The sequence below is a fragment of the Mustelus asterias genome, chromosome 1 (assembly GCF_964213995.1).
Source record: "Mustelus asterias chromosome 1, sMusAst1.hap1.1, whole genome shotgun sequence".
Taxonomy (NCBI): Eukaryota; Metazoa; Chordata; class Chondrichthyes; order Carcharhiniformes; family Triakidae; genus Mustelus; species Mustelus asterias.
This window is the reverse complement of record NC_135801.1, coordinates 13,513,274-13,527,495: the sequence shown is the minus strand read 5'-3', so window position 1 is coordinate 13,527,495 and position 14,222 is coordinate 13,513,274. Positions and strand designations below refer to the sequence as shown.

General features: G+C 42.5%; 1 non-coding gene and 1 pseudogene across 1 annotated transcript; one reads left to right on the top strand and one right to left on the bottom strand.

Moving 5' to 3' along the window:
- Positions 1-5,177: 5,177 nt before the first annotated feature.
- On the bottom strand, positions 5,178-5,250 carry trnav-uac (transfer RNA valine (anticodon UAC)). The gene has a single exon. It is a non-coding gene; the product is annotated as a tRNA-Val (tRNA).
- Positions 5,251-12,586: 7,336 nt separating this feature from the next.
- Positions 12,587-13,015, top strand: LOC144491550 (small nuclear ribonucleoprotein F pseudogene; annotated as a pseudogene).
- The last annotated feature ends 1,207 nt before the right edge of the window (positions 13,016-14,222 follow it).

The window sequence follows — 14,222 nt, the reverse complement described above, 5'->3', positions numbered from 1 at the left end:
AGACATGGGGAGAAATGGGCAAACTCCACACAGTCACCCAAGGCCGGAATTGAACCGGGGTCCCTAACAGTGCTAGCCACTATGCCACTGTGCTGCCCATGTCGGCTGGTATCACTCAGCCTTTACCCGAGTTCCATATTTAACTCCAGCAGAGAGACAGCCTTGGCCTACATCCTAACTTCCAATTTTAACTCTTGATCAACCCTTCGGCACTGAGGAATGGGCACCAATGAAGATTCCTCCAATACTTTCCTCCCTGTGATGAAGAACTTGACTGCAATATGGTTTGAGTAAAGGAGCAAGATAAATAATAGACTAAGACCTGATTGCTAATGTTAGCCCCACTCGTTTCTCTAGTGATAGTTGTTGTAATTATTTCCTCCCCCCTCCACCCACTCCTGCCCCTTGATTATTTCATATTTTTGGAATGCTATTAATGTCTTCCACCGAGAAGACTGATGCAAAGTATTTGTTTAATTCCTTTGCCATTTCCTGGTTCCCCATTATTATTTCCCCAGTCTCATTCTCTAATCTTCGCTTTGGCCTCTCTCTTCCTCTTTATATATTTAAAGAAGCTCTTGCTGTCATTTTTATAGAAACTGCCAGTTTACCCTCATAGTTTATCTTCTCCCTCTTTATTATTTTTTGGTCACCTTATTTGAGCTGTAATGTATTTTTGTGACATATTGTGCTGACCAATACCCCGTACTCGCACCTGACGTGGGATGTAGCTAATATAACTGCTATTGTTTCTAATCGCACTGTTCTAGCCAATAAACTGATGTTACCACAAATTAAAATTCTGATCATCAGGGTGAGATGCGATTAAATGTAGGACTCAGAAAAATTCTAACCTCCTTCAAAAGAATTGAAAAACATTAAGATGTACACATTTGATGGGGAATTAAATAATTTCAGGTGTTAATCCCAGGTTAACAGTGCAAAGTTTAAAGTTTATTTATTAGTGTCACAAGTAGGCTTACATTGGTACTACAATGAAGTTACTGTGAAAATCCTCTAGTCGCCACAATCCGGCGCCTGTTTGGGTACACTGAGGGAGAATTTAACACCTAACCAGCACGTCTTTCAGACTGTGGGAGGAAACCGGAGCACCCTGAGAGAAACCCACGCAGACACAGTGAGAACATGCAAACTCCACACAGACAGTGACCCAAGCCAGGAACCGAACCCGGGTCCCTGGTGCTGTGAGGCAGCAGTGCCAACCACTGTGCCCAAAATGGCAACATTGACATAAAGGCTACTGGACATGACAATGGCTGCTAATTTGGACTAATGCCAATCTATGTTAAATAAACAAGGTCTTCAGGCTATGAGAAATTGGAATGTAGCCAGAATCTCCAGGAGTATGTCTAGACTCTAACGTCTTCATGAATTGGAACTTGATAAACCAAGGTCGCTTTGAGAGATAAGATTTGGTTTTCACCAACAAAAAATAAACAAAGAACAATTAAAGACAGTGAGGAATACAGCTCAAACACATTTTATTAAAAATACTGACTCCTCGCAAGACAGATTCAATCCGACAATTTTATATCACTAAAGGAGTCGAAATCCCCTCAGGCAAAACAGAGATACTATTCCAACTCACTACATTTTGTGAATATCAATTTTTTTTCATATATTTGTTTGAGTATCTCTCAATAAGCTTTGCTGTTTTTTAGCTTACAGGATGTGGGTGTCATTGGCGAGGCCAGCACCTATTGCCCATTCCTAATTGCCCTTGAGAAAGTGGTGGTGAGCTGCCTTCTTGAGCTAAAACTGGGATTAAAGTTTATATTATTAATGCCACAAGTCGGCTTACATTAACACTGCAATGAAGTTACTGTGAAAATCCCCGAGTCGCCACAGTCCGGCGCCTGTTCGGGTACACTGAGGGAGAATTTAGCACGGCCAATGCACCCAACTGGCACGTCTTTCGGACTGTGGGAGGAAACTGAAGCACCCGGAGGAAACCCACGCAGACACGGGGAGAACATGCAAACTCCACACAGGCATTGACTCAAGCCGGGAATCGAACCTGAGATCCTGACACTGTGAGGCAGCAGTGCTAACCACTGTGCCCAAAATGGCAGCATTGACATAAAAGCTACTGGACATGACAATGGCTGCTAATTTGAACTAATGCCAATCTATGTTAAATAAACAAGGTCTTCAGGCTATGAGAAATTGGAATGTAGCCAGAATCTCCAGGAGTATGTCTGGACTCTAACATCTTCATGAATTGGAACTTTATAAACCAAGGTCGCTTTGAGAGATAAGATTTGGTTTTCATCAACAGAAAAAGCAAAGAACAATTAAAGACAGTGAGGAATACAGCTCAAAGACATTTTATTAAAATACTGACAACTCGCAAGACAGATTCAATCCAACAATTTTATATCGCTAAAGGAGTCCAAATCCCCTCAGGCAAAACAGAGGTACTATTCTAACGAACTACATTGGAATTTGTGAGTATCAATTTTTTTCCATATATTTGTTTGAGTATCTCTCAATAAGCTTTGCTGTTTTTTAGCTGACAGGATATGGGAGTTGTGGGCTGGGCCAGCATTTATTGCCCATTCTTAATTGCCCTTGAGAAGGTGGTGGGATTAAAGCTTATTTTATTATTAGTGCCACAAGTAGGTTTACATTAACACTGCAATGAAGTTACTGTGAAAATTCCCTAGTCGCCACACCCCAGTGCCTGTTCGGGTACGCTGAGGCAGAATTTAGCACAGCCAATGCACTTAACCTGCACGCTTTTCGGACTGAGGAAGGAAACCGGAGCACCCGGAAGAAACCCACGCAGACACAGGGAGAATGTGCAGACTCCGCACAGACAGTCACCCAAGCTGGGATTCAAACCCAGGTCCCTTTTCTGTGAGACAGCACTGCTAACCACTGTGCCACTGTACCACCTAAAAGTTCCATGAATTAAGACAATGTTATTGACATGTTACGATTAGCTTTAGTTACTATTTATAATCTCATGTATAAGCTGTAACCTATAAGTGGCTTCAGTAAAACACATGTATTTTTAAAGCAGGTGATGTAGACTTAAGTAAATACATACTTTAAATATATCAACACTTTACTCTAGAAATCTTGCTAAGATCTCCAAAGGCCGATATTTGAGAATTCCACAATAATTCACCCTGCTATAACATACCAACATGTGTGTTCCGTGCTAAGGCAACTTTGTTAACTCAGGCATTCCTGGTACAGATGCCCTTGTATTTTGGGTCTCAGTCCAGGGCTGAACCGGATGAGACTGGGTGAGACTCTAATCTAGCAATAAGTTCAAGGCAACAGGTTTACCTGGTTGGGGGGGAGAGAGGGTAATGGGGGGAGGGGGATAGGTTGGTAAAGATGGTAGGACCATTAACAAAGAGATAGACATTTAAGAAGGACCAAAACAAGGGAGAGAGGAAAGATAACATCCACGCATACACACATAAAAGAACACATGTAAAGTACACTTCTTGGCCTATTGGCTAAGGTGCAGTGTTGGATCAAGCCCAAGATGCAATGTCTTATCTTGTCAGCTTGGATCTAGTCAGCTTGGATCTAGTGGGGTTCCATGGATTGGATTCAATTTGAATTTTGGATTTGGTTTTTGGAGTAAGCAAGGAATGGATTTGGGTTTGCCTGGTCCATTCTGAGTAATGGCTTCTAAGGATACAGTAAAAAAAAATTGAAAATTCAAAATTGTTTAAAAGGAGAATGTTAATGACTGGAGAAGTGTTAATATGAGGCAATGGGAGGGGACAAAATGCCAGAAATTGGGAAAGGAAATAAAGAGTGTGTGAACAGCCGAGGCATTTGGGGAAACAGCAAATAGAAAGAGGAGCAAAAAACAGAAAATTGCTGGAAAATCTCAGCAGGTCTGACAGCATCTGTGGAGAGAGACTAAAGCCAATGTTTTGAGTTTAGATGACCCTTAGTCGAAGGGTCATCCAGACTCCAAACGTTGGCTCTATTCTCCCACCACAGATGCTGTCAGACCTGCTGAGGTGTTCCAGCATTTTTCTGTTTTTGTTTCAGATTCCAGCATCCGCAGTATTTTGCTTTAATTTCAATGGAAAGAGGCGAATCTGGACAGGTGAGAGGGAAACCAACAATCTGAAGGGGGGTGAAAACAGCAGCAGGAAGGAATAGAAGAGTGAAGAATTCCTCCAAATAATGTCAGTCTGGTGAAGGGCACATTTCGAACTTCCAGATTTACAAACACGTGGCCAAAGCTGCTGTATAAGACATCATCTTCAAAAGGAAATGTGTTTGGGCAGAATGTTATCTTTCATTTCTTTGCAAATGTTCTGATGCAATCAAGTCAACGTGGGCCACGTTGTCATGTGCACATCTCCGGCAGAAATGATGCATGCGATTCTGAACCTCCAAGTTAGTCAAGGTTCGACGAACACCTTTCGCTGAGACTATCTTCTCAATTGGGAAACAGCTCTCGCCCTATTAAATTGCATTAACCCATGCGCCGATGAAGTAAGTGTACAATCCCATGATAGTTTGTGGTTGCATGGGATGCAGAGCATCGCAGGATGAGTGCAGGCGCAGCTCCCAAGCTAGGATTACAGTTGCGAATAGACCTGTGAGTATTTTACTGTGTGAGGTTATATTCATATATATTATGCTGAATTCGGTTACCTTACTGAGAGCTGCTGTGCAGGAGTGTAATTGTGTGAATAAACAGGCTGGAGAAAAGGTGGGGGAGACCAGAATGGTGAGATAAGGTTGCTAAAAGACCATAGCTCATCATTAACCCTTTTTTAAAAAAGTCCAATTGTACAGGATGATTTTTGTAGTTTCCCCCTCAAAGTGCAACCCTGTTAGCATTGGTGATGAGAATTACAAGGAGAATTGTCTTCATTTTCTTAACCATTTACTTTTCCCCTTTACACCACCTGTCCCTGCATATTTTATTCAGTGCTTGCTCCATTCTGTTATGTATCTACTTAAGAGTCGATACTGCAACATTTGTCTGACGGGCGGGTGCGATTCTTTTTAACCACAAAAGTGCTAACTAACTCGTTATTTTTTCATGTTTGCAATGAGAAATTCAACGTGCACCTTTTCGGTGATTATAATAACACGAAATGTCCATTGCAATGGCACCAGATACACATTTACATTAAAATAGCGAAGTTCCTATCAATGCAACCAAATGTCTCTGCCTGGTTTTGAACCAGGGACCTTTTGCGTGTAAAGCAAACGTGATAACCACTACACTACAGAGACGTTGCATAATTTGCTGTAGACACCTACTCAATTTAATGAGCCTTGTTCAGGGTTCTTTATCATTGGGCAGAATTAATTTGGTTATTCTTAATGAGATTATTCATTCGTGGGACACTGTAGTATTTATTGCCCTTCCCTAGTTGCCCTTGGAGGGCAGTTGAGAGTCAAACACATTGCTATGGCTCTGGAGTCACAGGTAGGCCACATCAGATAAAGACAGCAGATTTCCTTGGACGTTAGTGATAAGTTATGTTCAAGGTATGGGCTGCTGGGTTTGCTTTGGTACGAGAGGCTAACCTCACATTTCAATCATTTTAACTATGACAAGGGAGCTTTATTTCAATTGCTTTATCTCTTTATTTTTTTGCAAAAATATACTTTATTCACAAAACATCTAATCATTACAAAACATTTTGAAATGGCCATCACAGTGCAATGACACTTAAATTTTCCACATGGACCAGATTACACTGAGGTGCTTCAGTACAATTGTGGTTCATGTAATACTGCATACAATCACATCTTTTTTTCTTATTTTTCAAATAATTGTATTAGAGTCATAGAGGTTTACAGCATGGAAACAGGCCCTTCGGCCCAACTTGCCCATGCCGCCCTTTTTTTTAAACCCCTAAGCTAGTCCCAATTGCCCACATTTGGCCCATATCCCTCTATACCCATCTTACCCATGGAACTGTCTAAATGCTTTTTAAAATACAAAATTGTACCCGCCTCTACTACTACCTCTGGCAGCTTGTTCCAGACACTCACCACCCTCTGTGAGAAGAAATTGCCCCTCTGGACACTTTTGTATCTCTCTCCTCTCACCTTAAGTGTGTATTCGATCACATATTTCCAACTATATTTCTGGTCACAACTTTGCCTTTTGTTCTGGGGCCCAATTAAATGGAAATAGTGTGCGTGCATGTGTGCAAGAAATCTGTTTGCTACAGGTTGAGTGAGCTTCTGAGAGGTGACTGGCTAAATGAGATGGTTTCAAATTCCAACCCCCCCTCCCCTGCCTGCTCTCAGTGGATTCTCCTCTAGAGAGAAGTCTAGACAGGATGGTTGGTGTTATTCTGCCTGTTCAAATGTGGCTGCAGAGTTCACATCGACTATGCTCCCATTCTCATTATGATACATCTTTAACCCAATCCGCACAGAATCATTCTTCCCTTGTATAGTTTTGACAAGAAAGTAAAAGTGTGAATTCTGGCAACCTGATGCAAAATGCAGAACAATCTGTACTGGAGAAGGGGAGACATTCATTAGTGCCCCAGCTGTTAATCCTTCATTAGAGTACAAGAGAGTTCACCAATCTCTCTGTTTATGGTGCCCATTGATCAGTTGTGTAGTTGCGACATTGCCTGTTTCCATGATTGAATCATTCTGGCCTTTTTCTATCTGTAATACAAATGATTCTTTGCACAAACAGATTAAACTCCTTAGGAATGGGTTAACTCCATGTGATGTCTTCCGAATCCTCTATTTAAATATATAAACCTGTCATTAAGATTAAGATAATTGACAAAAATAACAGGGGAAATAACAGGGAAACAGAGTCTTTTTCAGTGAGTTATGATGACTTGGAATCATAGAATCCCTACAGTGCAGAAGGAGGCCATTCGGCCCATCGAGCCTGCACCGACAACAATCCCACTCAGGCTCTGAGCTTTGACAGGAGATTGACTATTGACCGAAATGAAAGCAGTGGTTGATGTTGATTAGAGAATTGCACAGTGCAGATTGAGGCCATTCAGCCCATTGTTTTTTTTAAGTTTATTTATTAGTCACAAGTAAGGCTTACATTAACACTGCAATGAAGTTACTGTGAAATTCCCCGAGTCGCCACAGTCTGGAACCTGTTCGGGTCAATGCACCTAACCAGCACGTCTTTCAGAATGTGGGAGGAAACCCACGCAGACATGGGGAGAATGTGCAAATTCCACACAGACAGTGACCCTAGCTGGGAATCAAACCTGGGTACCTGGCGCTGTGAAGCAGCAGTGCTAACCACTGTGCTACCGTGCCTCCCCGGTACTTGTGGGCAGCTCTTTGTCAGAGCTACCCAATCAGTCCAACTCCCCAACTCTTTCTCCACAAGCCTGCATTATTTTCCTTCTGAAGTATGTATCCAATTCTCTTTTGAAAGTTACTATTGAATCTTTCACAGCCGATTGGCACAGTTGCCTCACAGCGTCAGGGACCCAGGTTCAATTCTGGCCTTGGGTCACTGTGTGGAGTTTGCACGTTCTCCTCATGTCTGCGTGGGTTTCCTCCGGGTGCTCCGGTTTCCTCCCACACTCCAAAGATGTACGGGTTAAATGGATTGGCCATGCTAAATTGACGCTTAATATCAGGGGGATTAGCAGGGTAAATACGTGGGGTTATGGGAATAGGGCCTGAGTGGGATTGTTCTCGGTGTGGGCTCAATGGGCTGAATGGCCTCCTTCTGCACTGTAGGGATTCAGTGAGGTCATCATAACTCACTGAAAAAGACTCTACCCCATTTTCCCTGTTATTTTTGTCAGTTATATTAAATCTTGTTCTTTGTTTACTGATCCTCCTGCCAGTGGGGAAAGAAATATGTAGAGTTTCTTTCAATCCCCCACTAAATTTAAAGCAGAACAGCACGTACTGTTAAACATCTCGAAGACTTTAATACCCATTCCCTACATTACAGCAGCACTTCAAAAGCACTTCATTGGCTAGAGACATCTGGTGATTATATATTATGGCCAGCATGTCTTTCTTCTCTTTCCATTGAAACTCCCCAGGCTCTCACTATCTCTCGGCATAGCTCCAGTGAGGGACTAAATATAGACCTAATCAAAAACCCCAGGTGGAGTGTGTGGGCATATGCATGGCAGATTAAGTATAATGTGGATAAATGTGAGGTTATCCACTTTGGTAGTAATGATGGGTAGACAGATTATTCATAGAATCCTACAGTGCAGAAGGAGGCCATTCAGCTCATTGAGTCGGCACTGACCACAATCCCACCCAGACCCTATCCCCAAAGCCCCATGGCCCGTCCCCCTGACATTAAGGGGCAATTTAGCATGGCCAATCCACCTAACCTGCACAACTTTGGGAGGAAACCGGAGCACCTGGAGGAAACCCACACAGGCACGGGGAGAATGTACAGACAGTGACCCAAGCCAGGAATTGAACCTGGGTCCTTGGTGCTGTGAGGCAGCAGTGCTAACCACTATGCCACCATGCCGTCCCTAGGTCAGTGAGACCTTGGTGTCTTCGTGTATTAGTCGCTGAGTAACCACCTCTTTCAATTTACACCCATTCAAGTAATAATCTCAAAAGTAAGTGTGTAGGTACAGCAGCAGTAAAGAAGGCAAATGGTATGTTGGCCTGCAGAGCGAGAAGATTTGAGAATAAGAATAGGGATGTTTTACTGCAATTATAAAGGGCATTGGTGAGGCCACACCTGGAGTACTGTGTGCAGTTTTGGTGCCCTTATCTGAGGAAGAATGTCCTTGCTACAGAGGGAGTACAGCGAAGGTTTACCAGGCTGATTCCTGGGATGGCAGGTCTGTCATATGAGGAGAGACTAAATCGGTTAGGATTATATTTACTGGAGTTTAGAAGAGTGAGAGGGGATCTCATAGAAATTTATAAAACTTTAACAGGGTTAGACAGGGTAGATTCAGAAAGAATGTTCCCAATGGTGGGGGAGTCCAGAACTAGGGGTCATAGTTTGAGGATAAGGGGTAAACCTTTTAGGGCTGAGGTGAGGAGAAATTTCTTCACCTAGAGAGTGGTGAATGTGTGGAATTCACTCCCATAGAAAGTAGATGAGGCCAAAATGTTGTGTGATTTCAAGAAGGAATTATGTATAGTTCTAGAGGTTAAAGGGATCAAGGGATATGGGAGGAAGGGGGGGGTTCAGGATGTTGAATTTGATGATCAGCCTGATCAAAATGAATGGTGTAGCAGGATCAAAGGGCTGAATGGCCTCCTTCTGCTTCTGGTTTCTGTGTTTCTATGTTTAATTATAGAGATCCGGGGTAACCTGATTTGGAAATGAGTTTAGGTCAGATCCTAGGAGGCCTCAGATAAGAAGTCTGGCAATTGCATACCAAATGTTTTATTTCAATGAGATATTGCCAGAATCATGGGGACAGACTTTCTGAGTGGACCATCGACTGGACATTGCTCAGGGGATACGTTGTTAGCATCCCGCCTGAACACAGGTCGGAGGATAATGAAGCAGGGATGAGGGAGACTGTTCTATTTTCATTCAACCATCCAGGAACACACTTTGAACTCCACATTCCAGTATCAATGATTTTTTTTGTATTAAATTCATTCTCAAGATGTGGACTTCGCTGGCAAGTCTGCTCATCCCCAATTGCCCTGAGAATGTGGTGCAGGCTGTGATGGATATCACACTGTCCCAGAATTCGGTTGAGAATAAGGGCATCGATAAGCAACAGAGATTAATACGTCAAGTGTTTTAATTCAAAGTGGAATAAAACCATTTCAGCAGACAGGTCATTCAAAGGTCAGGATCAACTTAAGAAACTTTAACTGACCCAAGATCATGAAGTCACTAAAAGACAAAAGCAGGGTTTGAAGATCCTTGGGAATTGACAGCCCATAAATTCTTCTAATTACCTTCCTGCAACTATAACTACTAACTAGAGTGCGAAAGAACATCTACAGATAACAAGTAAAGAATAAAATAAGCAAACTTACTAATCTTTGACGTTTAAGATATCACCATTTGGAATAGTGGCTATTTAAGAATCTTGACACATTAAAAACAGACAAAAGTAGAGATGTGTCTCTCGCAAACTCCCTGTCTGACTATATATCTTCGGCACCTGACATTCAAGCAGACTCTAAGAACATTAAATCACATGCTTGGTGATAAAACATATTTTGCCATAGAACATTACTCAGTGCAAGAGATAAACGCACAAAAGGATCCATAGTACCAAATGAGTAAGAAATGTGTATATAAACAGGCAGAATCTACAGACTCTAACTCTTGCTAAGAGTGCAGTCAAAAGAATTCTGTTCTGCAAGCCTGCTTCGTCAACAAAGACCCTCGTGGTTTTTGTAAGTATGATTCTATTAAACTTCTTAGAAATGTATTAGAGATTGATATAAGATACTTTTAAGATTTTCCATGTTTAGATGTATCCTTCTCTTAGAGAAGTTAGTTTGTTAACATATAACAAAGGACTGTTAATCAGTTTATACTTTTAACTCAACAATTCTGCATGTGTCAATTGAGAGTATTTTTTGATAAAATACTATTAGAAATAAACTGTGTAGTCTTAATCTCACAAGTCTTAGATCCTATACACTCATTTAGGAAGTCTTAAATGACAAGGATTCACGACCAACAGAGGTAGGGGGTTTACTCATGAGTGACGAATCCAAATATCGCCTATTAGAAAGTCATTGAAATACTGTTTAACTGAGACACAGAAGAGTAATCTCCCCTCGTGAGAGCTATTCTGAGTCTTAGCAGAGGAACAGATTTCCCTCTTTTGGTGGCTTAGCCTGATATAGACTTGTAAGATAGTCCCTTCGGATCCGGACTACCTAAACCCCTCACAGGGAGATTCATTTCTTAAACTGCCGCAGCCCATGCGGTGAAGGTACTCCCACAATCTTTAGCTTGGCGGGGAGTTCCAGAATTTTGACCCAAGGAATATCGTGTGATTTGGACGGGAACTTGGAGGTGAGGGTGTTCCCATGCACCTCCTGCCGTTGTTTTCAAGTGGTGAAGGTTGTAGTTCGGCAGGCATTTCCCAGGAAGCCTTGTCGTAGCGCGTTCTCTGGAAAACATAGGAACTGACTTCCCTTGGAAAAATTCCCAACTCATTTGCTCATTGCTCAGAAATAATTATTTATATTCACATATTTACCCAACATGTTTCCTTTAACAGACAACAAAGTAGTCTTGCAGGATAAGATCAATCCACTCACCAGTTGGTGAATAAATATCATTTTAACAAAAAGATTATAACTTTTAAAGCATTAGAGTTGATCTCAAATTAAATGTACTGCATGATAAAATGAATTAAGGACACGGCACCACAATTCATATTTTTAGAATATACCTTATCTTCTTGAATTTTAGTATTGGTTTTCCAGTGTGATCTTTTAGGAGGATTTGGTATTTTGTCACAGTTTAGTTTATTTTTTTCCCATTGTGATGGATGTCATTGTGACATTGGGCGATAAGGCAGGACGGTGAATTGAACGCCCTTGCAATGTTTGTTTGTCAGAGCGGCGGATCTCTAGGGAGAGCATTAGAAAGATGTGTCTTTTAGAGCTCGGATGGCGCACATCTTGAGCAGGTTGTCCTCTGGGACACAAAATCCCCACTGGAATAAAGAGGAGGCAACCCTTCATGAAACAAAGCTAATTTACCACCTTGTAGATCCGTGGCTTGGCTTCTGCTTCAACCACTGATGACTGATTCTCACTTGCTCTACAACTCTGAGAACAATGCCGAGCCTGAGGAGTGGAAAACGGGGAGCAAAAGGAGAAAGATAATAACTTACTGATTTCAGTGCACACGTTTTATGACTGAATTCTGTGCTGGGCAACAAAAATCAGTTGGCCGCATTTGTAAAGCAGAATAATATTCTAGTCAGGCTGCATAATATGAACAGGTCAGATTTATCACACAAAATATGAAGAACTGCAACACACAGAATCATCACAGGTGAAACATAACGACCAGCACGGAGTTAATCAGCAAGTTAATCCGCACAGCTGCTACATTCTAACCGGTTGACAGACTCTTTGAGACTTCTCTTGAACCCTGAGGATTGCATCATTGCATCCAGCGCTGTTTGGTAATCAGCCTTGCAATAGTTGGTGAGCAAATAAAAATTATGTGGCATTTGCCGATTTCCAGAAAAGTAGTTAAAAGAATTGTGAGGGGAGAAATAAGTTTAGCCTATTTATTATTGTCACAAGTGGCTTACATTAACACTGCAATGAAGCTACTGTGAAAATCCCCTTGTTCCCTCACTCCAACACCTGTTCGGGTACACTGAGGGAGAATTTAGCATGGCTAATGCACCTAACCAGCACGTCTTTTTCGGACAGTGGGGGAACGTGCAGACTCCACACAGATAGTGACCCAAGCCAGGAATCAAACCTGGGTCCCTGGCGCTGCGAGGCAGCAGTGCTAACCACTGTGCCACCCAGGCCAGATATGCAGTGTTATTTGTGAGATGGGATATGAATATCAGGGTTACGCCAGCAGGTGAGAGTGAGGTGTGGGCAGGATTGCAAGTAGAAGCAAAGGTTTAAGTGGAGGATTACAATCAGCTATGGGGCATGTTTGATTGAGGTATCAGGAAAAGTCAGTGTGTATGGGTGTTTGAGTCCAGTGTGTGTGGGTGAGATTTGAGTGTGGCAAGTAAAGACCCTCGACTTGGCCACCATTCCAGCGTCAGCCAGTCTTTCACCATGAGTTTACCATTGAATCCAAAACTTTTACCCAGTGGCTTAACTGGCAAACTGGCGATGGTGACATTATAATGGGGAATAGAATACAAGGGCTACTTGGTGTCAGTTGATGGATATATGAACATGCAGCTGGTGAACATGGAAGGATACATTGAATTATAGAATAGAACCACTACAGGCAGAAGGAGGCCATTCAGCCCATTGAGTCTGGACCAACAACAATCCCACCTGTGTTTACCCCCGACACTAAGGGGCAATTTACCATGGCCAATCAACCTAAACCCCACATTTTTAAAAAAATTTTATTTATTAGTCACAAGTAGACTTACATTAACACTGCAATGATGTTCCTGTGAAATTCCCCTAGTTGCCACACTCTGGCATTTGTTCGGGTACACTGAGGGAGAGTTTAGCATGGCCAATGCACCTAACCTGCACATCTTTCGGACTGTGGGAGGAAACCGGAGCACCCGGAGGAAACCCACGCAGACACGGGGAGAATGTGCAAACTCCACACTGACAGTTAGTGAAGGCCGGAATTGAACCCGGGACCTTGGCGCAGTGATGGTGCTTTAGTGGGTTACCATGGCGAATTCCAAATAAAATGTAACAATGTTCTCTGGCATCAGAGGAGTTGAGGAAGAGGAAGAAGATGGAGAAATGAGAGTAACTTCCCTTTTGTTTTGAACAATAAATGTGCATAATTTTTAATTTTTTTTATGCTGAGCAGTTCAGATATGCTGTATTTGGGTTTGCACAAAATGTGCATGACAAACTGTAATTTAATTGTGGACACAACTGTTCTAGTTTGACTCTCGGCACATGTTCGAAGGTGAACTCAGGTGTAAGTTGAACCAGTAAAAAATTTTTTTTTGTTTATAAAGAGCTTAGATTCTTCTGAGACTCATGGGGGAAGAGGTTGGGAGGAGCCCTTTGTGGAGAGACCAGTGGGGAGAGGGAATATTTAATCGATGAGGAGGAGCTGGGAGAGCAGCCAAGGAAAGTCGGAGGCGAGGGACAGACAGGGGAATTAATGAGCGCCTAATTTGGACGGCTGAGGGAGGAAGCACTCTGTCCACCCAATAGAAAGGATTGTACTTCTGTTGACTTCAAAGTAGGAGTTGAGATGGGTTGAAGGCTTTGAAATGTAATATCTGTACTTCAAAAGCATTGAATTTTTCTTGTTAAACGTACATATCGGGTTAGGGGCTGTTGCTCCACAGCACAATAATTTAGTAATCTGGGTTGTTCCTCAGACTCTGGGTGGAATTTTACCGGCATGTCCGCCTGAGTTTCGTACGATCCTGCCTAAGGCCACTGGAGAATGCCGTTCTCCAGGGGAGGGCGTGCCTGTAAAATTCCGGCCTCTGTTTCTGATTTCCACTCAATCCAGGAGTTTAACCGAATTCATGTTGTTCGTCATCCTAAGCATCCTAAACAGGGCCTGCACTGTGGTACAGTGGTAAGCACTGCTGCCTCACAGCGCCAGGGACCCAGGTTCCATTCCTGGCTTG